The sequence below is a fragment of the Glycine max genome, chromosome 5 (assembly GCF_000004515.6).
Source record: "Glycine max cultivar Williams 82 chromosome 5, Glycine_max_v4.0, whole genome shotgun sequence".
NCBI classification, from domain to species: Eukaryota; Viridiplantae; Streptophyta; class Magnoliopsida; order Fabales; family Fabaceae; genus Glycine; species Glycine max.
In genome coordinates, this window is record NC_038241.2 from 28,307,399 (window position 1) to 28,334,939 (window position 27,541).

At 35.8% G+C, this 27,541-nt stretch overlaps 2 pseudogenes; one reads left to right on the forward strand and one right to left on the reverse strand.

The window, feature by feature from the left end:
- Nucleotides 1-598: 598 nt before the first annotated feature.
- Nucleotides 599-22,829, reverse strand: LOC100780665 (probable amino-acid acetyltransferase NAGS1, chloroplastic; annotated as a pseudogene).
- Nucleotides 22,830-23,546: 717 nt separating this feature from the next.
- Nucleotides 23,547-24,129, forward strand: LOC102666968 (WD repeat-containing protein 91-like; annotated as a pseudogene).
- The last annotated feature ends 3,412 nt before the right edge of the window (nt 24,130-27,541 follow it).

Consider the following 27,541-nt stretch of genomic DNA (forward strand, 5'->3'; position numbering starts at 1 on the left):
AATTAAACTTAAGGAAATAGCACACGAATCTCATTTAAATTATTGTGAAATCTCCTTTGTTTCAAAATGATGGTGGTGATGATGATTGTGCTCTGCTGACTGTCAAATGTCAATAAAATATAGTTCATACAACCATAAAAACGAGTGCTTGCTTGCAGTTGATGCCACCAGACTGCTATAAAACTAAATCCTGATACTAATACAACGAACATGCTCACTAAAACCCTTTCAATAAAGAAAATGTCAGACCTAAAGCTGTCAGACCTGCTATTTAAGTGCCATGGAAGCTTCTGTAATTTATAAAGTTCCAAGAGCCCTTTTTAAGTAAAAATGCCTAAGTATTGAAGATTGTGAATCCTGATTTATGTAATTCACCAGTCACTTGTGTTAGTTTCTGTATCTTAAAGTAAAGAAGATACAAACATGTATGTGTAACAACTAGCAAATCAACTTGCATTGATTGATTTGGGGTGAGAGAGAAAATAACTCAAAATCTGGAAATTAAATAATACTAATAAATAACAGAAAACTAGGTGTTAGAGAACTTGTCATAGCTATTGATTTTCCAGCAACCATATAATTAGGAGATAATTACCTAAACTCTAAGAAAGTGCCAAACAACCTGATCCAACCAACCTTTCCCCGGTAGAAAAAAGATGCGCTAAGAGGATGTAAATCTGCTACTAACAGTTATTCCACTCTTATTAGGTAGAAGCTTCTTCATGTAATACTTAGACTTGCGGGATAGATTAATTGTTTTCCTTTTCTTCTCAGGTATATAATCAAATGAACATTCTGAAAATCCACGCCTCACAAACCTGTCAATACAATGGGAATTCATGTCTTTAGAAAAGCATTTATGGAGTTAACAAACCATATGCAGCAATAAAGAATAGATATAGAGTATGAAGTAAGTAACAATCCACTGAAAGCACAAAATGACATTGACTCTAGATAAATATATTGACATATGCTTGACGTGCATTGAGGAGGGTATGTACCAATCTGCTGTCCGAGTTGTGAGCAAGAAAAGCATTTCAAATCCAAGAGATGATGCTTTCTTCTCTAAATAATCTGTTTCATTTGATCGTAAAATTAAACAGATACAGTCAAAACATAAGATAAACACTATTGTAGAGCAACAGTACCCAAATATTATAATCAAACAGCTTCGAAAAAAGGTGTCTTACTATGCACTGCATGGACCTCACACCACACCATAGAAGTAGTTTCTGGATGACATTGGAAACAATGTACCCTTAAAATTTTATCATGGTCTGATGATATACAATATTTGCAAACAATTTCTGATACGAAAATTGCACAAAGAACTAGTCAACAACTGTAGGTATACTCTTAAGGAACCTACCTGCTTAGTAAGATTCAATACTTTCCAAAGCCAAGATAGCAAAAATAAAAGAAAGGAAGTCAATGGTTTTATGCCTTGAGATTGAATACCCTAGTAAGGTAACATCAAGAAGGTCAATGTATTATGAATAATTGAATATGTGTTGACATTTTCTACTTTGACAAATGAAATTCCCAAAACTTTCGGATTCTCAACAATGTTTTCAAAGTCAAATTAGCGATGAATTGGCATGTAACATGTGTGAAGGAGGGCTCAGAAAAGGCGGGAGAATTTGTTAAGCATCATGGCCACGTGTCAAACGATGAGGAAAGCAAGGAAGTGTGCAAGAGCTCACGTGAGAGGAGGGAGAGCATTAAATTGTGTGATTACATTCATTGAAGGGCATGCTTGTGGTATGAACCCTTCTCTCTAAAATCAAATTCCCTCTGACATTCTTTTTCTCTTTCCCAATTTGAGCTCATCCCCTGTTTCCGTTCCTTTATCTTTCAGGAAAGGACCCATTGATGACTTCTGTCGAATCTTTATGAATTTCAGTGTGTTGTCGCATTTATTGTTCCTTTAAATTCTTGTTGTTACAGTGATTCTATTCTGATTACATTCGAACTTCCTTGTAACTGTGGTTCTGTTGGAATATAAATACTAGCACTGTTACATTGGTGCTTTCATTGACTTCCATGGCGAAGAACACCAGAATGAAGGTACTGCAAGCTGAGGTACGCACGAACGCCAATGATCTTCGACGTTTAGCTACGACGGTGGAGAAACTGCAAACCACAATGGAAGCTAAAAACCAGGCTCATGAACTTACAATGGAAGAGATCAAGTTATCCTTACAACAATTGTTACAAAATTCTTCTCTCAATCATGGAAGCCCTTCGAACTCAAACTCAACCGTGAGAGTTCCTCCGGTCATGATGGTCTCACCGATCAAAGACATTTCTCTGGGTTTTCCCCATTTTGATGGCTCTTCTCCGGTGCTGGAATGGATATTTAAGGCGGATAAATTCTTCAATTACCACAATACACCTGATGCAGATCGTGTTGACATTGCATCTATGCATTTTGAGAAGGACGTCATACCATGGTTCCAAATGTTGCAGAAGATCGAGGCAGTTACCACCTGGTCCGCTTTAACATCTGCTTTGGAGTCCCAATTTGGCCCTTCACCCTTTGACTGACCTATGGCTGAACTGTTTAAATTGCAGCAATCAGGTTCAGTTTCAGATTACTATTTGAAATTTATGTCCCTTGCTAATAGATCTGAAGGATTGACTGAGGAGGCTATTCTGAATTGTTTTATAAGTGGCTTGAATGTTGATATTAAACGTGATGTTGTTGCTATGTCACCTCTAAACCTTTTGCGAGCCGTTGCCTTAGCTAAACTGTATGAAGAAAAGTATTGCCCTACCCTTAAATCCACCACCACATATTCAACCAGATATAATAATTCATCCTTCATTGGCACTTCTGTTAACCAACCACCTAAAAATACACCAAAAACCACCCTCACCTACCCTAAACCAAACCTACCACCCTTTTTACCTACCCCTTCGAGTCCACCACTTAAGAATTCAAACATTAAAAGGATTAGCCCTGCAGAAATGCAACTGAGAAGGGAGAAAGGCTTATTCTATTTTTGTGATGAGAAATTTTCATTTAATCACAAGTGTCCAAACCGGCAATGCTTTGTCTTACAATTGGGGGATGAGGATGCTGAGAAATCTGTAAATGAATCCAAGGTGATAATAGAAGAAAGGGAGCCAGTGATTGATGATCACCACTTATCCTTGAATGCTTTGAAAGGAGGCTTAGGAGTAGGCACAATTAAGTTCATGGCTTATGTGGGAACTATGCTAGTGAAGGTGTTGATAGATGGTGGCAGTTCAGATAATTTCCTTCAACCAATAGTGGCTAAATTCTTGAAGCTACCAATTGAGCAGGCTCCTATGTTCAGAGTTATGGTTGGCAATGGCAATTACATGGAATCTAAAGTACTGATCCAAAATTTGACTCTACAAGCTCAGGGTAATATTTTCACACTACCAGTATTTTTACTTCCTACATCAGGGGCTGATCTAATATTGGGTGCAAGTTGGCTTAAGACCATAGGACCTCATTTAGCTGATTATGAGACCTTGTAGATAAAATTCTTATATGAGGGAAGATACACTACCCTGAAAGGGGATAGTAACATTTTACCTACCACAACACACCTTCAACACATTAGGAGGATGGTACACACTGATGCAATTGCTGGAATTTATAGCATGCATGCTGTCCAGGAAGATACTCATTCTTTTCCTTTGTTGGAGCTGCCTGAGGACATGGAACTTGAATTGTCACTCTTGTTGCATACTTACGGTATCGTATTTAGTACTCCTAGTGGCTTACCACCACTTAGGACTCATGTTCATTCCATACCATTATTAGAAGGATCAAATCCAGTCAAAGTTAAGCCCTATAGATATCCACACAGTCAGAAGGAGGAAATTGAGAAGTTGGTGGAAGGCATGCTTAAAGAGGGAATCATCCAACCCAACAACAGTCCATTCTCTTCTCCAATCATTTTGGTTAAGAAGATGGTTCATGGAGGGTATGCACTGACTATAGAGCATTAAATACAATCACTATTAAGGACAGTTTTCCCATTCCAACAGTGGATGAGTTAATTGATGAATTATATGGAGCATGCTACTTTTCTAAGCTTGATTTAAGGTCTGGCTATCACTAAATCCTCCTAAATTCGGATGATAGACACAAAACAGCTTTCAGAACACATCAAGGTTTGTATGAGTGGTTGGTCATGCCATTTGGCTTGTCCAATGCACCAGCAACCTTTCAGAGCTTAATGAATCAGATTTTTAAGGGTTTTTTGAGGAGATTTGTATTGGTGTTCTTTGATGACATTCTAGTATACAACAGCTCTTGGAAGGACCATTTGAATCACTTGGAAGTGGTGCTCAATATCCTCAAATAGAACCAACTTTTTGCTAAATTTTCAAAATGTACCTTTGGTGTGCAGCAGATTGGTTACTTAGGTCATACCTTATCAGGTGATGGAGTGGCTATGGATACTGAAAAGTTGGAATCAGTTAAAGATTGGCCTCAACCTACCAATTTGAAGCAATTAAGGGGCTTTTTAGGGTTGACTGGTTATTATAGAAAATTTTTCAAGGGATATGCTAACATTGCTACACCACTAACTGATTTATTAAAGAAGGACTCATTTAAGTGGGGTGATACAGCAGATAAGGCCTTTGAAGCCTTGAAATTGGCCCTTACTACAGCTCCAGTGTTGGCCATCCCTAATTTTGCTGCACCTTTTGTTCTTGAAACAGATGCTTCTGGTTCAAGCATAGGGGTTGTGCTGAGCCAAAACAAACACCCTATTGCATACTTCTCTAAGAAGTTGTCCCTAAGAATGCAAAAGCAATCTGCTTATGCTAGAGAGTTTTATGCAATCACTGAATCATTGTCTAAATTTAGACATTACCTACTGGGTCAAAAGTTCATTATAAAGACAGATCAGAAAAGCTTGAAAGAACTACTTGATCAAACATTACAAACTCCAGAACAGCAGCAGTGGTTACCCAAATTTATAGGATATGATTTCATAATTCAGTATTCTCCAGGAAAAGAGAATATTCCTGCTGATGCACTATCCAGAAGCTTTGCTATGGCTTGGTCTGAACCTTCAAATACATGGCTTCAAACAGTGGCAGCTGCAACAAAGAATGATGAGTCTTTGATGAAAATCTATCAGCTCTGTAGCAACAATGCTGGGAAGAGTGGCGATTATGTATTACATCAGGATGTGATCATATGGAAAGGGAGAATTATGTTGCCTAATGATAGTCAATTGCTTAAGATGATTATGACTGAATTTCATGCATCCAAGGTGGGAGGACATGCTGGAACCACTAGAACAATTGTTAGAATCAATGCTCAATTTTACTGGCCTAAGATGAGGGAGGATATTAGGAAGTTTGTACAGGAATGTGTCATATGTCAACAAGCCAAAGTCACTCATTCCTTGTTGCCTGCTGGTCTTCTTCAGCCATTACCTATCCCTAATATGATCTGGGATGAAATCGCAATGGATTTCATCACCAATCTACCATTATCTCATGGTTACTCTAACATAATGGTGGTAGTTGACAGACTATCAAAATTTGTTCACTTTATTCCTTTGAAACCAGGATTTAACAGCAAGATTGTAGCAGAAGCATTCATACATAACATTGTTAAATTGTATGGCTTCCCTAAATCAATTGTGTCAGATAGGGACAGGGTGTTTATCAGTAGTTTTTGGAAGCAAATGTTCAAGTCACAAGGCACTAATTTGGCTATGAGCTCCTCTTACCATCCACAATCCGATGGCCAAACAGAGAATCTTAACAAGAGGCTGGAAATGTATCTAAGATGCTTTGTCTTTGTTCATCCCAAAAACTGGTTGGAGATGCTACCTTGGGCTCAATACTGGTATAATTCATCCTTCCATCATAGCATTAGATCGCTCCATACCAAGTAGTTTATGGCAAGCCTCCACCTAATATAATAAGGTATGAACACAATGAGAATGATCCACCAGCATTACAAGACATTTTGAAAGCTCGTGATACATTATTGACTAAACTGAAGGGTAACCTACATCACTCCCAGAATTATATGAAGTTTCAGGCTGATAAAAAAAGAAGGGAGGTTCAGTTGGAGGTAGGAGAGCTTGTTTTGGTAAAGTTACAACCATACAGGCAGCACTCGGTGGTTTTAAGAAAGAATAAAAAATTGAGCCTTAGGTACTTTGGACCTTTTGAAATTATTGAGAAGATTGGCGAGGTTGCTTTTAAGTTGTTACTTCCGGATTCAGCTAAGATACACCCGGTTTTCCACATATCTTTACTTAAGAAGTTCTTGGGAGACTCTAAGCAGCAATACTTTCCACTGCCTCTCACAACTACTGAGTTTGGCCCAATTCTGTTACCTTATAAGGTCTTGGACTCTCGCGTGATTCACAGAAATGACAAGGAGATTTCCCAAGTGCAGGTGCAATGGAATTCATTCATTCAGGAAGATAATTCATGGGAAGATGTTGATGAAATGCAGAAGTCTTATCCAGAATTCAACCTTGAGGACAAGGTTGTTGTTAAAGGGATGAGTAATGTAACACGTGTGAAGGAGGGCTCAGAAAAGGCGGGAGAATTTGTTAAGCATCATGGCCACGTGTCAAACGATGAGGAAAGCAAGGAAGTGCGCAAGAGCTCACGTGAGAGGAGGGAGAGCGTTAAATTGTGTGATTACAATCATTGAAGGGCATGCTTGTGGTATGAACCCTTTTCTCTCTGAAATCAAATTCCCTCTTACATTCTTTTTCTCTTTCCCAATTTGAGCTCATCCCTTGTTTCCGTTCCTTTATCTTTCAGGAAAGGACCCATTGATGACTTTTGCCGAATCTTTATGAATTTCAGTGTGCTGTCGCATTTATTGTTCCTTTAAATTCCTGTTGTTACAGTGATTCTATTTTGATTACATTCGAACTTCCTTGTAACTGTGGTTCTGTTGGAATATAAATACTAGCACTGTTACATGGCATTGTGAGAAATTTAAGGATAAACCAGGATTTCATGTGTACATATGTACATGAAAGTACATATGTAGCAATATGTTAGAAAAATATAACACACGTTTGAGTATAAATAAATTAACCATGCACTATATAATATAGGTTAGAAAAGGAAAATATTAATAACTTCATGTAAATTTATAATACTTTAATTTGATTAAATGACTCAATGGTAAGTATGAATCCATGTTCAATTTGTTTTAACGGTTTAACTAAAAAACTATATGCTATATTATATGTGCATCAAAAGTAAAAGCCAAACTTAGCATAGTAGTTCGAGAGGTGCTTAAAAATGAGGTTTGAACAGTTCAGTACCAATTCAAGTGATCAGTAGCTATCAGAAAGACGGTTTAAGGACACTAACCAGCCACAGGTCTGAAGTTTGAATTTTCATTTCCTGTTTTGGTTTCAGGACAATAATATTAACCTTGGACTGGTTGAACCTGTTAAACCACGTGCAGTTGCATGGTCTTGACAGTTCAGTACAGGTTCATTCGGTCAATAGGCATTTTTAGAATGCCAGTTTTAGAGGTTTAATTGGATAAGCTCACATTTAACTTGGTCTAATTGGGCAGTCTGGGTTTAACTATGTTGCTGAAATATGAGAGCAGAAGTAGTTGAAATAGTAGCAGTACAAAATCAGTTCTTACTAGTCTAGTGCAATAATATGATCCTTTTTGAGTATCAGAAATGACAAGACTATGAAAACTTTGGAAGAGTCCTTTAATCCCCCAATAATTTATGGCATGTTTTGAACTTTTGTAGAATCCCTATTAATGAATTTGAAAGGGCATGTAGACTTGAGGGAACTGAAGTCATAATTTAAAGTTTCAAACCCTTTTACTAATGCTAATGCTACTTTCTGAAAAGTTCTTTGCAATAAACATCATTTCAAGTCATTTAATTCTCAATATGAGCAGAATAAACAAAAAAAGTCACCTTGGAAATCCAATATATTCCACAAATTATTAATCACTGGTTCTTTGTCAATTAATTGTCAATCCATAGCGGCAATAAATAACATTAATGTAACACCCTATTTTTCGTAAAATAAATAAAAAAAGTTTTATTTAAAAGTTAATAGAGTTTTTAGAAATTAAATAAATGAGAGGAAATGATTTTTGTTAATTAAAATAATAATTTCATAGTATTAGAAAATAAATAGAATAAAATGATGTTTTAGAAAATAAAGCAATATTTTAATTGGCTATTTTTTTAACGAAAGAGTAAAATAAAGTTTCTTTTTATAAATTAACAAAATAAAGAAAAATAGAATAAATAATAGACTCAAAGTACCCTAGCTAAAAATAAAGACATACTAGGTTATATTTTACACTTAAGATAGTCTCTACACTCTTTCTTTCTCCCAAATTCGTTTTCTCTTCTTTCTCTCCCAAAACCTTTTATTTTTTCCTGAATGCATCCAAACCAGTCCCAGTAAAACTATGATCTCGAACTCATTCACCGTTGGATCGTTCTGACATTTGGACATCACCTTTGGAACTCATTTTCTCACATTCTCACCGTTGGGATTAGTGAAATAATGTAAGTAGAGAGAGAAATTCTCCTCACACGGAGACAGTGAAACTAAAGCTCTAATCCCTTCTCTTTCTCTCTAATGCTTGGAAACTCTAGCAGAACAACCAAAGAAAAAGTATGAAGAATCTTAGAAAACCGTTATAGATGTCACTATCGCTGTCGGATTATACACATGAGTCTGCTTAAAGGTAAGGGATGAATTTATCGCAACTAGGGTTAAAATGAACATGTGTAAGGATCCTTAGATGATTAAATTGGGATTTATTTTGGAATGTTTACTGTATTGTAATTTTGTCTTTATGATTATAATCACAAGATTGTTATGTTTGACAGTGCAATTGATGCCATGATGCGAATTAGTTGACAAAATTGAGTGCTATTGGTATTTTCGTGTTTTTGAACCTATGATTTTGATTCCTTTGATTTTGATATGATTATGTAAAATTGTTTGAGAAATTTTACTCCCCATGTTGTGAGAAACATTTTTGTATAATTTGTTTGTGTTTTCGACAAGATTTACTAAATTAGCATGAGAATTAGATTATTGGAAACGTTCTTTGTTATGTTTTGGTTATTCTGTGTTGATGATTATAACACTTATAACACATATATATGTATATGAATTGTTAAAATAAATTACGAATTAATAGTTTAAATAATAAAATTAAATTGAAGGAAATTAATATATCAAGATTCAACGATAAATACTTTTAATGCATTTTTAGTTGAATTATTCATTAACTCTTTTAAATTGAAAATAATATAGTTCGATTTAATATATGCATGTTTTGTGTCATGTAAATATTAATGTTGTGTGATTTTTGTATGATCCGTGAGGTGTGATAATATATTGCATTGGGATTATAACATTGTGATTGAGATTGAGTATATGTGATAACTTGAGTATGAGTTGAATTGTAAGATACACGTGTATTGAAATTTTGTATGCACTGAATTGTGAATAAACTGTACAATCACACAATTGTAAGATCCTTTAAAGGCGACAAGCTAATGCGCAACGAGTATTGTGATGAGATCCACTGTGAGAACCCGACGAGTTGAATCACTATGAAGCGCAATGAGTTAAAATGATTTTGAAAACAACTAAGTAGTTGTGTGTATTGTAGAGTTCAAACTCCAGTGGTACATATATGATTTTAAATGTCTATTTTAATGAGATGATTAGTCATATGAACATAACATATTAATATTATTATGGTGTGATATGTATATAATGCTTAAGGCGTGATAATGTGATTTCTTGAAATTATGAAAGTGTGATGAACTGTGTATAAGTGATAAGTTGAGTATGTGTTAAATTGTGAGATCACATGTGTATTGAGATGTTGTATGCATTGAGTTGTGAGTTATGAACTGTATAATCACACAATTGTAAGACCCTTTAAGGGCGATAAGTTAATACACGACGAGTATTGTGATGGAATCCATTGTGAGAACCACGAGTTAAATCACTTTTTGAGACATAAAGAGTTAAAATTATTTTGAGAATAACTGAGGAGTCGTGTGTTTTGTATAGTTCATAGATATAGTCTGTGTATTAAAATATTTTCTAGGTTGGACCTGAATTAGGAGGGAGAGTCCCTGATGAACTCTTTAGAGTCTAGGCCTTGGGGGTAAATTCACTCGGTTTGAGTGTTTCTTTAAGTTTGTGCTGATTCCACATGGTTGGAACATTCTCGCAAAACAGTGTGACCCTGACTGGTCTCCCTACGATTTTACCTAGTGAAAGTGACATGATTTATCACTGTATGGTATGTCTTGTCATGTACTCCTAGGCGCCAGACGAGGTTTTTCACTGACATGATATTACATTGCATATACAATTGAGTCTTAGTGTATCTGTTACATAACATTTATGTAATGATCATTGTGACTTGCTATATGATGATGGATAATGAATTGTGTGAGTATGAGATATTGTGTTGTACTTGAGATGATTTGTTCTGAACACATGATTAATGTAAAAGTATGAAATGTGATTTTGTGATTAAATCCTTAGATCAAGTGATATTACGCAATGAGTGGTAAAATGATGAAAATTGTACTAAGTTGAGCTTGTTATACTTATATTATATATATATATATATATATATATATATATATATATATATATATATATATATATATATATATGTGTGTGTGTGTGGGTGTGTGTGTGTGTGTGTGTGTGTGTGTGTGTGTGTGTGTGTGTGTGTGTGTGTGCTTTCGTTTATCTCTACTTGTTTAGGAATGTGATAACTCACTCCATGTGCGTTGTTTGTGTTTGGATCCTGTGATGATCTCGAACCTTGTGTTCGTGGGAGCAAATGATTAGGAGAATGACTTTAAAGAACCTTGTACTAGAAGACGCTGAGATACAATGCTCTAATATGATGTGACATTAGGACATGGGATTTTTGTATTAATTGCATGAACTTCTGGACATGTAGTTTCTATCATTTTTGTTTCACATGTTGAGTCTTTAGTTTATTCTCTAGAGTTTTGAACGATCTTGTTTTGAGTCAAAAATGTTTTCATATCCTTAATTGATAAGTTTTTAATTTAGTGATTAACACAAATGTGAACTTTTTACCCATATGAACTCTTTTATGTTTATTGAATAAAATCATTTTATGTAATTCTACATTTTCATGTATTTTATTATATAAATATGTATATCGGGGTAGAGAGTGTAACAATTAACATACCAAGTAATTTGTCTCCCTGTCCTTGGCCTCTACAATCAGGGGATACTGCAATTGCAGCAACCTCTCCACACTTCTCCTCAAAGAAAGGAAAAAGTGCAGCACAAGCAATTATTTGTCCTTCTCTTTCAACAACAATGAAGGAGCCTAATGATTGAAGCAGCTATAAATAGAGAATAATCAAATGTATGAGACTACTTGAGAAAATCACCAGTAATGGTTATAATATGGGCTCTACAATAGCTATGAAGAAGATATCAAGCAAACCTCTTCATCAGTCTACTTAACTAATATGCCAGATTCCTCGAAAGGCTGGATAAGTTTTTTTATTCCAGAAAAATCTGTTACTTGAGCCATCCGGGTGCCTTCATAAAGGTCACTGCAAAATTATTTGAAGGCAGGCAAATGAAGATAAAGGCTTTGAGAAATAGAACTAAGTAAAAAGAAAAGAAAATGATATCAATCATGTATAACACCATCAACAATATCTGCCACATATAGTTTATTGCTAGTAGGCAGCAGCATTGGAAACCCCATGAACATCATTTTGGTATTAATTTATTTTTGGGTTTTAAAAATAAAAGCAAGCAAAAATTTCTTCAAGGGTATAATATATTGTCATGCCATGGTAGAATTTAATCAGTTTGTTCTCTTTAGTATTTAACGCTAACATAGCCTGTTATTTCAACTAACTGATCAAAGTAAAGAAGAATGATCACATATGGTCTAGAGATCCAAATCAAATATTTGGATCCTTCAATCTTAACAACCATCCATGTAACCATTAGCTCATCATATACAACTGCAAACAAGTTTGAATCTCACTGATATAACAAATACAGGGATACCAACTAAAATTTTGGTTTATTAACATTAATAACTGAAATAAAATCAAGAAAAAGAAAAGTTGGATGAATGAATGAATGAAGGATACAACTTACCACATATTGCTCTTACTCTCACCAACTAGTTACCAACTCAGAAAAAATATTTCATAATAAGGAAAAAATTCATGAGATAGAGGGCAATTTTTTCCTACCTAGCCACCATTGTTCCCATCCCATCTCTCTTGAACAGTTCTAACAACAGAACTCCACTAATAGTGCCATCCAACAAATGAACTCTTTGAACACCACCCTGACAAACAGAAAAATTTTATACCATTAGCATCATATAACTGGGATTTCAAGCAATGTCATCCTATATCAAAAAGTAACTTCTCAAGGAATTTCTGTATAAGTAATCAATGATAGGACAACTGACTACTAAAAACAGGTCATTTCTCAAAAAAATGTTACATTGAGGTCATTACATTTATAGAAATCAGTCACTTGACAAATCTCTTAGCAGTATAAACAGCTTTAACAGAAATAGTTAGTTAGTTGGCTGAATTAGTTAGTTAGCTTTTCAGTTGTAATAGAATTCACGTTGCAGATGTATATAAGCTTCACCATTAATGAATAAGGGTTGCGAGCTGTAGCTGATCATTTTTCCGATAGTTGCAAACTTCCCTCTATATGTTGTCTTATTCATTTTAATATGGTATCAGAGCTCTTCTAACGGAGAGTTCTGCTGCGCATACCTTTCTTCCTCTTTTCTCAACCATCCACAATGAACGAAGCTTCAATCAATAACACAGAAAGCTACCTATACCTTCATCCAAGCGAGAACCCGGCCATAGCTCTTGTTTCCCCAGTATTAGACTCAACCAATTACCATTCATGGAGTAGGTCCATGGTTACTGTGCTGAGTGCCAAGAACAAGGTGGAATTCATAGACGGAAGCACACCTGAACTGTTAAAGATAGATAGAACCTATGGAGCTTGGCGTCGGTGCAAAAATATGGTCGTATCGTGGATAGTTCACTCGGTGGCCACCTCCATACTGCAGAGTATACTCTGGATGGACAAAGCTGAGGAGATTTTGCGAGATTTGAAGTCACGGTATTCGCAGGGAGATCTTCTGCGAATCCCCGACCTCCAGCAAGAGGCATCAACGATGAAACAAGGTTCACTTTCAGTCGCGGAGTACTTCACTCGTCTGCGTGTAATCTGGGACGAGATTGAGAATTTCAGACCTGATTCGGTCTGCTCGTGCAACATCAGGTGCTCATGCACTGCTTTCACCATTATCGCACAACGCAAGCTTGAAGATAGAGCCATGCAATTCTTACGAGGTTTGAACGAACAGTACACTAACATTCGTTCTCACGTACTTCTCATGGATCCTATACCTGCCATATCCAAAAAAATTTCTTATGTAGCTCAGCAAGAAAGACAATTGCTAGGGCACGCAAGACCAAACATCAACTTTGAGCCCAAGGACATCTCCATAAACGCGACGAGGACCACTTGTGATTTCTGTGGGCGCATTGGTCATGTAGAAAGTGCTTGTTATAAGAAGCATGGGATGCCTACAAGTTATGATGGAAGAAACAAGAATAACAATGGAAGAAAGACGTGTACCCACTGCGGCAAGATTGGGCACACAGTAGATGTTTGTTACCGGAAACATGGATACCCGCCGGGATACAAACCGTATAGTGGAAGAACCACCGTAAACAATGTGATGATAATGGAAGATAAAGCTACAAATGATCAAGCTCAGCAACACGAGTCACAAGAGGTTGTTCACTTCTCCCCTAAGCAGTACAAGGCATTACTTGCCTTAATCCAGCAGCCACCGGCAGGAAGCACGGCGCAGTCTAAACAAGTTGCATTAGTCTCCTCGTGCACTGTTAACACACCATTGAACCCAGGTAATTCACTCTCTACCCAAGCACATCGCACCTCCTGGATCCTAGATTCGGGAGCAACGGATCACGTCACCTGTTCTTTGCATAATCTCCATTCCTACACACAAATCAGCCCGATCACGGTAAAGCTTCCAAACGGTAATCTCGTTCATGCTACTCACATAGGAACCGTACATCTTTCATCCAATTTAACCTTACATAACGTGCTCTACATACCCACTTTCACATTCAATCTTATTTCAATATCAAAACTCGTATCTTCTAATAATTATGAATTAATCTTTTCTTCCACATCGTGCGTGTTGCAGGAAGCGAAAAATCATATGAAGATTGGTATAGTTGAAGCAAAGCATGGCCTCTACCATTTGATACCAAACCAGATAACTACCAAAGCCATATACTCTACCATCACTCATCCTAGATGCAACATCATCCCCATAGACCTATGGCATTTTAGAATGGGACACCCATCAAATGAAAGGCTACAATGTATGAAAAACTATTATCCTCTTTTGAGAAATGATAAAAAAATTGTCTGCAACACGTGTCACTATGCAAAGCATAAGAAAATCTCTTTTTCATCTAGCAGCTCGCATGCATCTCATTCCTTTGATTTACTGCATATGGATGTATGGGGTCCATGTTCAAAGCTATCCATGCATGGTCATAAATACTTTCTAACTATTGTAGACGATCACTCGAGATTCACGTGGATACATCTTATGAAATCTAAAGCGAAAACGCGACATACAATCATCAACTTCATTGCTTTCATTGAGAGACAATATAACGACAAAGTTAAAACTATAAGAAGTGATAATGGCATAGAGTTTCTAATGCATGAATATTATGCATCAAAGGGGATCTTACACCAAACCACGTGTGTCGAAACCCCAGAGCAAAACGGTATCGTAGAACGCAAACATCAACATCTGCTCAACGTTACACGAGCACTCCTCTTTCAGGCAAACTTACCACCTACTTTTTGGTGTTATGCTTTGCCGCATGCTGCATATCTAATTAACTGCATTCCCACACCATTCTTACATAACATTTCACCTTACGAAAAATTGCATAAACATCCCTGTGATATATCTAATCTCCGTGTCTTCGGATGTTTGTGTTATATCAACACAATCAAAGCAAATTGGCAAAAATTTGATCCCAGGGCACACCCATGCATTTTCATTGGTTTCAAAACTCATACAAAAGGATATCTTGTGTATGATTTGCATTCTCACGATGTTGCAGTATCTAGAAATGTTACTTTTTACGAATATCATTTTCCATACTTGCCTAAAACCCAACATTTAAACTTAGATAACTCAACCCCATCTCCATCTCCGAGACCCTTTTCCGGCAAAGACCTTGACCTACCAGAAGAAAGTCACTCATCACAACCCATAATACCAATACATTCCTGTGATGAACATTCAACCAAACAAGACCCTTCACACCTTTGGCGTTCAACACGATCAAGACATTCCCCGACATACCTTCAAGATTACCACAAAGTTCTTGCTTCATCTACACCAAAAGCTTCAGTGATTGTTCGCTACCCACTAAGCTCAGTGCTTTCATACTCACATCTCTCACCTGCCCATAGGAACTTCGTGATGACCATCTCATCAGCCACAGAACCTTCATCATATGCCGAAGCCTCTCGCCATGACTGCTGCATTAAGGCAATGAAGGCCGAGTTACAAGCTTTGTAGACGAACAACACTTGGAGACTCACACTTCTTCCTCCTCACAAGACAGCTATCGAATGCAGATGGATTTACAAGATTAAATATCGGGCTGATGGTTCCATAGAAAGGTATAAAGCACGCTTGGTCGCCAAGGGTTACACTCAGATGGAGGGGTTAGACTACCTCGACACATTCTCTCCGGTGGCAAAACTCACTACCGTTCGTGTTCTTCTCGCATTGGCTGCGCAAAATCAATGGCACTTGCGACAATTGGATGTCAACAATGCGTTCCTCCATGGAGAGCTTGAAGAAGAAGTGTATATGCAAATTCCACCTGGACTTGCAGTTGAAAACCCGAAGCTTGTTTGTCGTCTTCAACGGTCCCTCTACGGGCTTAAACAGGCTAGCCGACAATGGTTCACAAAGTTATCTAGTTTCTTAGTCTCTCATGGGTTTCAACAATCTAACTCAGGCCACTCTCTCTTCTTAAAACTCACTAAGTCAGTCACTACCATACTCTTGGTGTACGTAGATGATATCATACTCACGGGGAAAATTATACTGGAAATACAAGATATCACCACCCTCCTGGATCAGGAATTCAAAATAAAAGACCTTGGCGACTTGAAGTTCTTTCTGGGACTCGAGATTGCCCGCACCACTGATGGAATTCATTTATGCCAACGAAAGTATGCCTTAGACATTTTATCTGATTCAGGTATGCTAGGTTGCAAGCCACACTCGACACCCATGGATTATTCCATGAAGTTACAGATGAACTCAGGCAACTCTCTTTCCGACGAGTCCTCATCCTCCTATCGAAGACTAATAGGAAAACTCATATACCTGACCAACACTCACCCAGATATTGCGTACGCTGTTCAACAACTCAGCCAATACATGTCGGCTCCTACCAACATTCATCTTCAAGCTGCTTTTCGCATATTGAGATACCTCAAGGGTTCACCAGGATCCGGGCTGTTCTTCACAGCAACCGGGACTCCCCAACTCCGAGCTTTCAGTGATTCGGATTGGGCGGGGTGTAAAGATTCTCGAAAATCCACTACAGGGTTCCTTGTCTATCTGGGTTCTTCACTCATTTCGTGGCAGTCAAAGAAACAGTCCACCGTCTCCCGCAGCTCCTCCGAAGCCGAGTATCGAGCTCTCGCATCTACTGCTTGTGAGCTGCAATGGTTAACGTATATTCTCCAAGACATTGGTGTAGCATTTATTCAGCCAGCCACCTTATATTGTGACAACCAATCTGCAATTCAGATAGCAACAAATCCCGTTTTCCATGAACGCACTAAGCATATCGAGATCGATTGCCATATTATCCGCCACAAAGTCATTGCGGGTCTCGTAAAGCTCCTTCCGGTCTCATCTTCCATGCAACTCGCGGACATATTCACCAAAGCTTTACCACCAGCCACCTTTCAGCCCCTTTGTAACAAGCTGGGAATGATGAATATCCATTCCCAGCTTGAGGGGGGCTCTTAGCAGTATAAACAGCTTTAACAGAAATAGTTAGTTAGTTGGCTGAATTAGTTAGTTATCTTTTCAGTTGTAACAGAATTCACGTTGCAGATGTATATAAGCTTCACCATTAATGAATAAGGGCTGCGAGCTGTAGTTGATCATTTTTCCGATAGTTGCAAACTTCCCTCTACATGCTGTCTTATTCATTTTAATAAAATCTTTAAGAACTATAAGGGTTTTTTTAAAAGTAATGAGATGGAGCTGGCTATCATAGTTAAACAGAACAAGAGACAATAGAAATAAAAATTTCAAACTTTCAGTGACTCAAGATGCTAAGGCAATATAGACCTAAATAACCAATGACACAAAGGAAAAGTTGAACCATCAACTCACTCTACAAACAAAGGCTGCAGCAGCCAGTTCTGACAGGTAACCATTTGTTCGACATAGTGACTCTTGACCTCCAATAGCAAAACCCTGCTCCTCAGATAGGCCATTCCCATTGTCAAAACCAACACCATTATGAAAGGTTGAATTATGACATTCTGAAAATGGTTTTCCATTCTGTGAAGAATGGACTGCCCCATTAAAATTTTTAAGAGATTTGAAACTTTCTTCAGCAACAGCTTTCACATAGTTAGCAGTTGTTTCACTTTGCTCAAGCCGCTTACGAATTAACATGTCTGCCTCTTGAAGAGTCAAGAAACGAATAAGGTGTCCACTTTCATCCAGTATTGGACCATCTGTAATGCATATAAGCTTGTCAGCTCGTACAGCCAAGGCACAGGCTGTCGCAACTTCATAGGTGCTGTGGAAAACAAAACTCATCAATATCCAGTATTTAAGCATTTTTTTTCCTATGTTAGATCACATCCAAGTACTATATATAGCAACATTCAAGAGAAAAATAAATTGACCACATTGACACAGGCGTAAATCTGATTCACATAAAAAAAGGTTATTTAAAAACTTGTGTCACTATTTTCTCAGTATTTTTTCACATTCCACAAGATGTCAAGTTCTAGAATCAACTATTTTATGTACTAAATAGCTGCATAAAACCTTATAAAATCTCTTTATTAATTGTTGCCCTAAGAAACCAACTTCCTATGTTTTTATTTGAGCACATTCTCCATGAAGTTGTTTCTTCCAATCTATGTCTAACTCCAATCCTCAAAAGCTAGCCTCGAAAGAAAAATATTAATATTCGCCAAGATATTCATATAAGAAACATAATTGATGATGGATAGGAAGCTTCTACAATAATGGGGTTTGGGAATGGTCACATCTACACAGCCTTACTCCCTTGAGAGAGAGGCTGAACCACAATTAGAACCTTTCACTTAGTCACATGGCAACAACCTCACCATTGGCCCCTGGCTGACCCCCTAGATTGAGAATATGAATGACATAAGATATTGAGGCTTTCTGTAGCAGCCAAATAGTAATAGAGCATGAATCAGAAATTACAAACATGTTATAACAACAGAATATATGTCAGGAAGCAATCAAGAAAAACCAAGTTGTAAAAGGTAATCATCAGAGACTCTAAAGCATACTTGCAATCTAATACTTCTCCAGAGCTAGAGTAGCCCAAGTTGCTTAAAATAACAATACAGTCGCCATCAAGCCTTTCACGCATGCGAGAAATATCTACTTTTTTAACCTCCCCAGTTGACCCAAAATCAACTCCTTTGACAACCCCTCTTCTCTGCCAAACAAAAAGTTTTAAAAGACTTGCTCTTAACAGTGACAGAAGCAGAAAACAGTGGGAAAACATCTGAATGTCATAGTTACCGCAACAACAGAACAAGGGAATAGAAACTAACATGTCCATATAGTATGAAAAAAAAATTGAATCACAGAATTCAAACCTTGGCTGCAAGAAAGTTGTTGAAGATATACTTTTGTAACTGCATAATATTTTATTTTTCAATTTTTAGAATAGGATTTAGTAAATAAGTTGATTCCCTATATTTTAGGAGTAAGGCAGTTTTAATGGATTAGCCTAGTCAAATAAGTGGTTCTTATCTTTAAGGAGCAAGTTAGTTTTAATATTCTGTTTTGCTAATATCTTGTTATCTAATTAGTTTATCTTTTGCTATTTATTGTATCGTTGTTGAGAACAATTTGAATTAGAATAGAATAATTCTATTTCCTCCGCATACGTATTGTCTCTCTTCTCTCCTCTGTTTTTTATAATTTCCTCCTCAAAACCAATAATTGGTATTAGAGCCTTATTCTTACGAGACCTCTACCATGGAAGGTGAAGCAAGTTTTTCCCACATAACTCTTCCAATCTTTGATGGAGAGAATTATGATCTTTGGGAAGTGAAAATGCAATCCTACATGGAGTCTTTGGATTTATGGGATGTTGTGGAAGAGGATTATGAAATATTTCCGCTGCCTGAAAATCCCACCATGGCCCAAATTAAAAATCACAAGGAAAGAAAGATGAAGAAGGCAAAGGCGAGATCATGTTTGTTCACTGGTGTTTCACAACTGATATTCATCAGAATCATGACTCTTAAATCACCCAAAGCAAAGCAATTTGGGATTATCTGAAAGAGGAATACGCTGGAGATGATAGAATGCGAAGCATGCAAGTGCTAAATTTAAGGAGAGAATTTGAGCTTCAAAGGATGAAAGAGTCAGAGACAATCAAAGAATACTCAAACAAATTATTGGGTATTGCCAACAAGATAAAGTTGTTGGGAAGTGATTTTGCTGATTCGAGAATTGTAGAGAAAATTTTGGTAACGGTGCCGGAAATCACATTGGCAGAAGTGCTACATGCCCTGCAAGCTCAAGAGCAGCGAAGGTTGATGAGGCAAGATCGTGTTGTCGAAGGTGCTTTGCCCGCCAAACATCATGAAGTTGATGAAAGCAAAAAGAATTTTTTCAAGAAGAATCAACCAGCAAGTAGCGAAAACAGTGCAAACAACCAAGGTAAGGATAAAAAGAAAAATTATCCACCTTGTCAGCATTGTGGCAAAAAAGGTCATGCACCTTTCAGATGTTGGAGGAGACCAGATGCAAAATGTAACAAGTGCAACCAGATAGGACATGAAGTGGTGATCTGCCCCAACAAAAATCACCATGATGAAGGAGCTCAGATTGCTAATCAAGAAGAGGAGGACCAACTGGTTGTGGCCACATGCTTCTTGAGTAGTGAATCAAGTGAAAGTTGGTTGATTGATAGTGGTTGTACGAACCACATGACATATGATAAGACTTTATTCAAAGATTTGAAGCCAACTAATGTCTCAAAGGTCAGAATTGGGAATGGTGGCTATATTCCTGTAAAAGGAAAATGAACTGTTGCAATTTCAACGTGTTCAGGTATCAAATTAATATCAGATGTTCTTTATGTACCTAACATTGACCAAAACTTGCTAAGCATAGGTCAGTTGATTAAAAAGGGATTTAAAGTGTCCTTTGAACATCAACATTGCTTTATCTATGACAATTTTGGCCGGGAAGTTCTAAGGGTTAAAATGAAAGGTAAAAGCTTCTCATTTGATCCAGCAGAGGAGGAACATACAGCCTATTTCACTCAAGTCACACCCACGGAACTCTGGCACCAGAGACTTGATCATTGCCATCTTGAAAGAATGCTAAACATGAAAAAAAGGAAATATGCAAAAGTAAATTTGAAGAAGTTTCAAATGGAGGAATGCAAATCTGTTAGCACTCCAATGAATCAAAAGGAGAAGTTTAGCAAGAAAGAAGGTGTTGATAACATTGATGAAGGATATTATGGGAGCTTGATTGGATATCTAATGTATCTCACTTCAACAAGGTCAAACATTCTATTTGCTCAAAAGAACAAAACTGAAATTTTTGTTGACAATCAAGTAGTCATTGTTATTGCAAACAATCCCGTGTGTCATGGGAAGACTAAACATTTCAACATCAAGTTCTATTATTTGATAAAGATGCAACAAAGTGGTGAAGTGAACTTAATTTATTGTAAGTCTAAAGATCAACTGGCTGACATGTTTACAAAGTCACTACCTATCAACAAATTTGAACTCAAAGAATTGGAGTTTGCAGTTCCAAAAGCAAGGAGGAGTGTTGAAGATATACTTTTGTAACTGCATAATATTTTATTTTTCAATTTTTAAAATAGGATTTAGTAAATAATTTGATTTCCTATATTTTAGGAGTAAGGCAGTTTTAATGGATTAGCCTAGTCAAATAAGTGGTTCTTATCTTTAAGGAGCAAGTTAGTTTTAATATTCTGTTTTGCTAATATCTTGTTATCTAATTAGTTTATCTTTTGCTATTTATTGTATCGCTGTTGAGAACTATTTGAATTAGAATAGAATAATTCTATTTCCTCCGCATACGTATTGTCTCTCTTCTCTCCTCTGTTTTTTATAATTTCCTCCTCAAAACCAACAAAAGTTCCCACTTGCAACACTGACACCAACTTCATGCAAACGGCTATTGCCACCATGTCGACGGCTATTGTAAATGGAGGGTCCAGGAGAAAGCTTTGCTTCAATCATCAATCTTATTCTCCCAGCTGCTTCCATTGCCGCTGCCAGAGACTCGTCATCAGTTATCCTATATGGACCAACATACTTAGGCTGTCTCCCTACAAAACAGCAACATCACTAGTCAATGCTCATGCTCACTAGCTAAAATTTCATTTCTCTCTTGTGGTGTTGGTAAGTAACAGCACAAGGTGATAATAATATGTCCCTTTCACTACATTAAGAAAATTAGCCACTAGCACCCAATCACATTCAAACCATGATGATTTCATTTCCTTGTGTTGCATGTATGGCTCACCTCTCTCAAGCAAAAGATTGTCAATTTGGACATGGGTCCCCGGAACAAGAACAAACCGGATTCCCAGGTGATGAAGGAAGGCTATATCCTGCAGCACGCACCACATTACATAGCTAAATATGGGGAACAATTGAACGGTGCAGCGAGTAGAAAAAATTTCTTCTATTATTTTGAAAAATACATTTAACAATTTTATACATAGTTATTCACCAGAGTGATCCTACTTGGCTCGAACATTGCCTTCCATAGGAGAAATTATTACATGGTCCAAAACCTGGTTCCAACTAATCTCTACATAACACCTCATTGAGCTTCATTAATTCATTTTCGCAAATTGAAAAACTGAATTAAGTGACATAGAGATTAGTCGGATCATAGACATTAGACACACATATCTAGTAATTTTTTTCCAGTAAATAATACATGTGATATTTATAAAAACAAAAAAAAAGAAGGTTATATATTTTATTTATGTATGAATGACCCAATAAAAAAAAGAAGTTGAAAAATTTGGAGGTGCCTTGAGAATGGGATCCAATAAGGGACTAGTGACAATTTCACCGGAAATGATGACGACGAAGGTGGCCCCACGGTGGGCCCACAAGTAAGGCCACGTCTCGCGAAACCAACGCACGAATTGCTTATTGTCCATTGAGTTGTAACTCTCCTCTTCCGCCACGCTTCCGTTGAACTCTTCACTGAACACGTTGCGGCCTTTGCAAGTTGTTGAGAGCGATAAGGGACTCTTTGGCATTGGTTTTGAGGGCCAAGGAGGTAAATTTAGGTGGTGGGGATGGAAACTGAATCTGTGGAAGGGAAATTTGGAAAGGTTTGGAAGGGATGTGTGAGAGCTCGAAGACAAAACCGCCATGGGAGTGTTCTGTTCGTTGCAACTTAACTCAAGAAGCCTCTTTATTTACTTGGATTTTGTTGAATGGGATTTGTTAAGTATCACACTAGATCTTATGGAAACAAGATAAAGAGTAAATAGATATTTTATTTCTAACTTTTAACCCTTTTTGTTAAAATTTAAAAGTAATGTCGTTAGTGAGGTGCATTGTTGACAATTTTAGTGTCACATAAACTATCCAGCGTGATAAATTATCCCAGGTTGTGACACGTAGACCGGACTTTGATGCAAAATTTAAAAAGTTATCAAATATTTTCTTCTTCCCTTGCTTCTTCTTCTTCACTCTAATTAGTTGAGCAATTATTTCCCTTTATTTCCATTTATTTTCATAATAGATAACTGCAACATCCCTACTTTTAACATTTGATTTCTTTTTCCAAAATTGTTTTTAATTTTCAAAAAATTAAAATAAAAAAAAAACTGATTTGATCAGTAAAATTTATTACGTTTCACTACCCTTATTGCTCGAATTACACTTTATCCACCCCACCCCTAATGAATCGGCTTAGCTGATTGGAAGTGAGGGCCTCCGTCACACAGTATGTAAATTCCAAATAGTTTCACAATCCCAATTCACGGTCAAGACACGTCGAGGCACGAGTTGTGTGCTAACTATTACTACTCTTCAAACCAAACACGCATCGATGGAGAAGATGTAGCACACGGAGAAGCTTGTGACTTGTGAGGGAGTTTATGGTGTTCCGCAGCTTCACCAACACCCTCGAATCTTATGAGGCCGAATTGCGCACTGACATCGGAAAAGGATTCGAGGTCGACAAGATCCTCGACCTAATCTTCTCCCTCTACGTCCCCAAGTTCCACGCTGATTGCCTCCTTGCGCTCCTCGGTTTCTTCAAGCACTACCTCTCTTCCTCCTCCGACGCGCCGCTTGCCTCCACGCTCTCTAAGTTGGAGACTTCTCTTCTACGCTTCTACGTCATTCACGTCGTCCAGTGCAACCGCAACGACAATGTTGTCAACTTCTTCACGCTATACGGTGTCGAATTACTATAGAGGTCATAAGATTGGACTAACTGGTTCGGTGCGTTTTGCTTCTCTCATCGTCGTTTTTTGTTTCTTAACTGGTTCGGTCACAAGATTGGACTAATTGTGTTGCAACTATTCCTTATAAAAAGAATCCACACTTGGATCCTGAGTTTCGGGTTTTTTCTCCAAGGAGTGGTATCAGGCTTTGCATCTTTCTTCTAGAAACTTCTTCAGCGAGGTCTTCAATGCTACTGATATCCTTCACAGAGTTTAATTCCATTTATTGTTTTTTAATTCACAAAATGTTGGTGATTTCTTTCGCAACTTGTTTTGTTTAGCCTTAATGCTATATCACGTTTACTTGCAGTGCTGAAGGTTAGTTCAGAGATGAATGCTACTAATTAGAGTGAAGAAGAAGAAGCAAGTGAAGAAGAAATTTTGCATTAAAGTTCGGTCTACATGTCACAATCTGAGACAATTTGTCACATTGAATAGTTTATGTGGCACTAAAATTGTCAACAATGTACCTCACTAACAGTGTTACTTTTAAATTTAATGGTGACACTAAAATATTTTTTACATTTCAAAAAGATAGGGACTAATTTGCTAAAGGAATCAAAAGTCAGGAATGAAAATATCTATTTATTCTAAGATAAATAATAAAGTAATTTTTTTAGGTTAAATTATTAAGGAGTACTGGAATTATTTGATAATTTTTAATTAAATTTTTGAACTATTTTCAAATTTGTATTTGCTTTTGATAATTAAACTCTTGAACTTCAAAATTTGTATTCGTTTTTTAAGTGAATCTTTCTATCTAATTGTTATTATGATCCAGTTAAGTGAACACGCCAAGGTGAAAAGTAGTAGTTTTTTTTTTCTGCAGAAAAATAGTGGTTGAATAACCTAATTGGGATTGGGAATGTTTGTATGGAAATCTAAAAATACTGACACAGGTGACAATATAAATTAATTTGCAGAGATAACAATGATTTAGAAACTCAATTATCTTTCATTTACCTTTGAAGATAAAATATTTTATGTGATAATTCCCTCAAAATCTCCAAATGAAGTGTAAATGATTGAATTATCTAACGGACGACCATGGTTCTGATTTTTTTATCTAACATGTCTTACAAGAAAGATTATTATAATGGATAACATACTGGTTAGTTAAGTTTTCTGTTCCTCTGACTTTTTTAATTCCAATTTTAATCTTTCAAATTTTAATAAATTTTAGTCCTTTATGAATTTTCTACTAATGTTTATAATCTTTCTAAAACTTTTTTATATTTTTTTCTCTTCATTATTTTTATTTCTCAAAATTAGTCACAAATGTAAAATAAAAAAAGTAAAAATAGATAAAACAAAGATGAATTTCGAGCAATAAAAATAAATAAAGATTAAAAATGAGCTAATTTTTTGTTAAAGAACTGAAAAAAAATGCTAATGAAAATTTAATAGAAGACTAAAAATCATCAAAAAAATTAAAGAATTAAAAATTGAAATCTAATAAATTCGAGAGAATAAAAACTTAATTAACCCTTAAAATAAATGTTTGTGTAATTTCATCCACGATTTATTCTTATCTTTATGTAAGAGTTGTCACCTCAATTGTTTAGGTAATGAAATTATATAAAAATTAGTTTATAAAATTAAAAATCTCATAAACATCTCTTATTAAAAGTGAAATTATAAAAAATTAGTTTTCAAATCTAAAATTTTCATTAACATCACTTATTAAAATGTTCTTAATAAGTACAGTAATTATGCAGAGATTGACTTGTAGCATGAAAAGAGAAAAAGTGAATGGCGTCAAAAAATCTCTTCGGAATACAAGGAATGTGACGAAGCAAAAGGTTACCTTCACGTGCAATAATGTGATTCTGAACTCGACACATGTTTAATCAAATTTACAAAGGAATTGGTAATTCTAGGGTGTTCGTGGGTAGGTTTGGATTCGTTTTGATTAAATTGAAGATTCAATTTAATTAAATTTAATTGGTTTGATTCAATTTAATTTTTATTATTTCTTTTGAAATCCAATTTATTTATGAATGGTTTTGTTCGGTTGAAGTCAACCGATTATTCATTTGAATTTAATTTTTTTTTTCTTCTTAAAACTATCATTTTATATATCATGATTCATCCAAATATTCAATATAATTGATACACTATTATCAAATGTCCAAAAGTAGTAAAATTGATTAATTTAATATCATCATCATAATGTTCTAAAATAAACAAATACAAATTAAAATAAAATATTCTTTGATGAGATTTACAAATTGATTTATTCTTTTTTGCTTTATTTATTTTAACTTGCAAGTCATTAACATTTTTCTTAGTATATCTAAGTCAATTTTGAGCACAAATGAAAGCTTCAACACTAGTGAGACTCTAGGAATTACGAAATAAATCTAAAATTTTACTCCTTATACCAAGTGCAACCTCAGATGATATAGTAGACACAAGAATGACCAATACATTTCTAGGAAACAATATAATATTTGGATTATTTCAATTTTCACCCATTCAAAATGTCAAATTGATGGCAGTCATCTTCAACATCATCCTCTGAATAGTTATCTAACTCATTTTTTTTCACCTCATCCTATTTTTTATTCATTTTCTTTAGTTTTTATTATATATATTTATATATATATATATATATATATATATAATAAAATTTATATTTTAATTACGAGTTCACGGATCGGGTCAACGTATCTATAAATCTAAACCTCTGACCTATACATTAACGATTTTGATCAATTCGATTTTGACCCAAATACATAAATGATCCAACTCAAACTATTCGAATCAATTTGGGTCAATTTGGATTCACAGATGATCCGTACCCATGAACATCCCTAAAACATATGGAGCTCAGCATCAATTTACTCCCATAAATAAAAGAGTGAAAAAATAAGAAAAGAGAATAAAAATAGAGAAAAGATTAATGGTATGTTTTCTAAAAAGAAAGTATGAGGAAAGAACAAAGAAAAGAAAGAAAACATGATTAAGAAAGCATTTTCTATATTTAATTGAAAAGAAAATGGAAGAAAAAAATTATTTTTGTAGATATAAAAATTTAAATTTTTTCTTTCTTTCATTTTTTTTTTCAATTCGAATTTTAAATTTTTTTTCCTTTTCTATTTTTTCTTCCATCCAATCAAAGCGAAACATAAAATGCAGAAAAAACTAATAAAAGAGCAAAACTAAAAAGTGACAAGTCTCAATTAAGAGTTTCTATGAAGACATTTTCTTAAAGTGGATTTGATTTAGAGAAAAAAAATAAAAATTAAAGATTTTTTTAAAAATTAAATTAGAGTGTATGAGGTGTATGTCTCACATAAAAGAATATAATTTATTTATTTATTTTCATCTTTCAAAACAAACAAAGCCACAGTCTTAATCTATTTTATTTCTCACTTGCTTTTTCCATTCTTATCACACAAGTCCAAAATTTTGTCTATGTAGAGAGAGGGGAGAGAGCGAAGTATTACGTTGATTGGCATCCAAACAAGGACTAGCAACAATTACGGGACAACAACAAATACTCTGTTGGTATGCACAGACGTGTAAGAATGGACTTGCCAAAAAGCCTTCACAAACTCTTCTTCATCAGATTCACCCTCCACGCCACTACTACCCCCAGCATTTCTTCACAAACCTTAACTCTC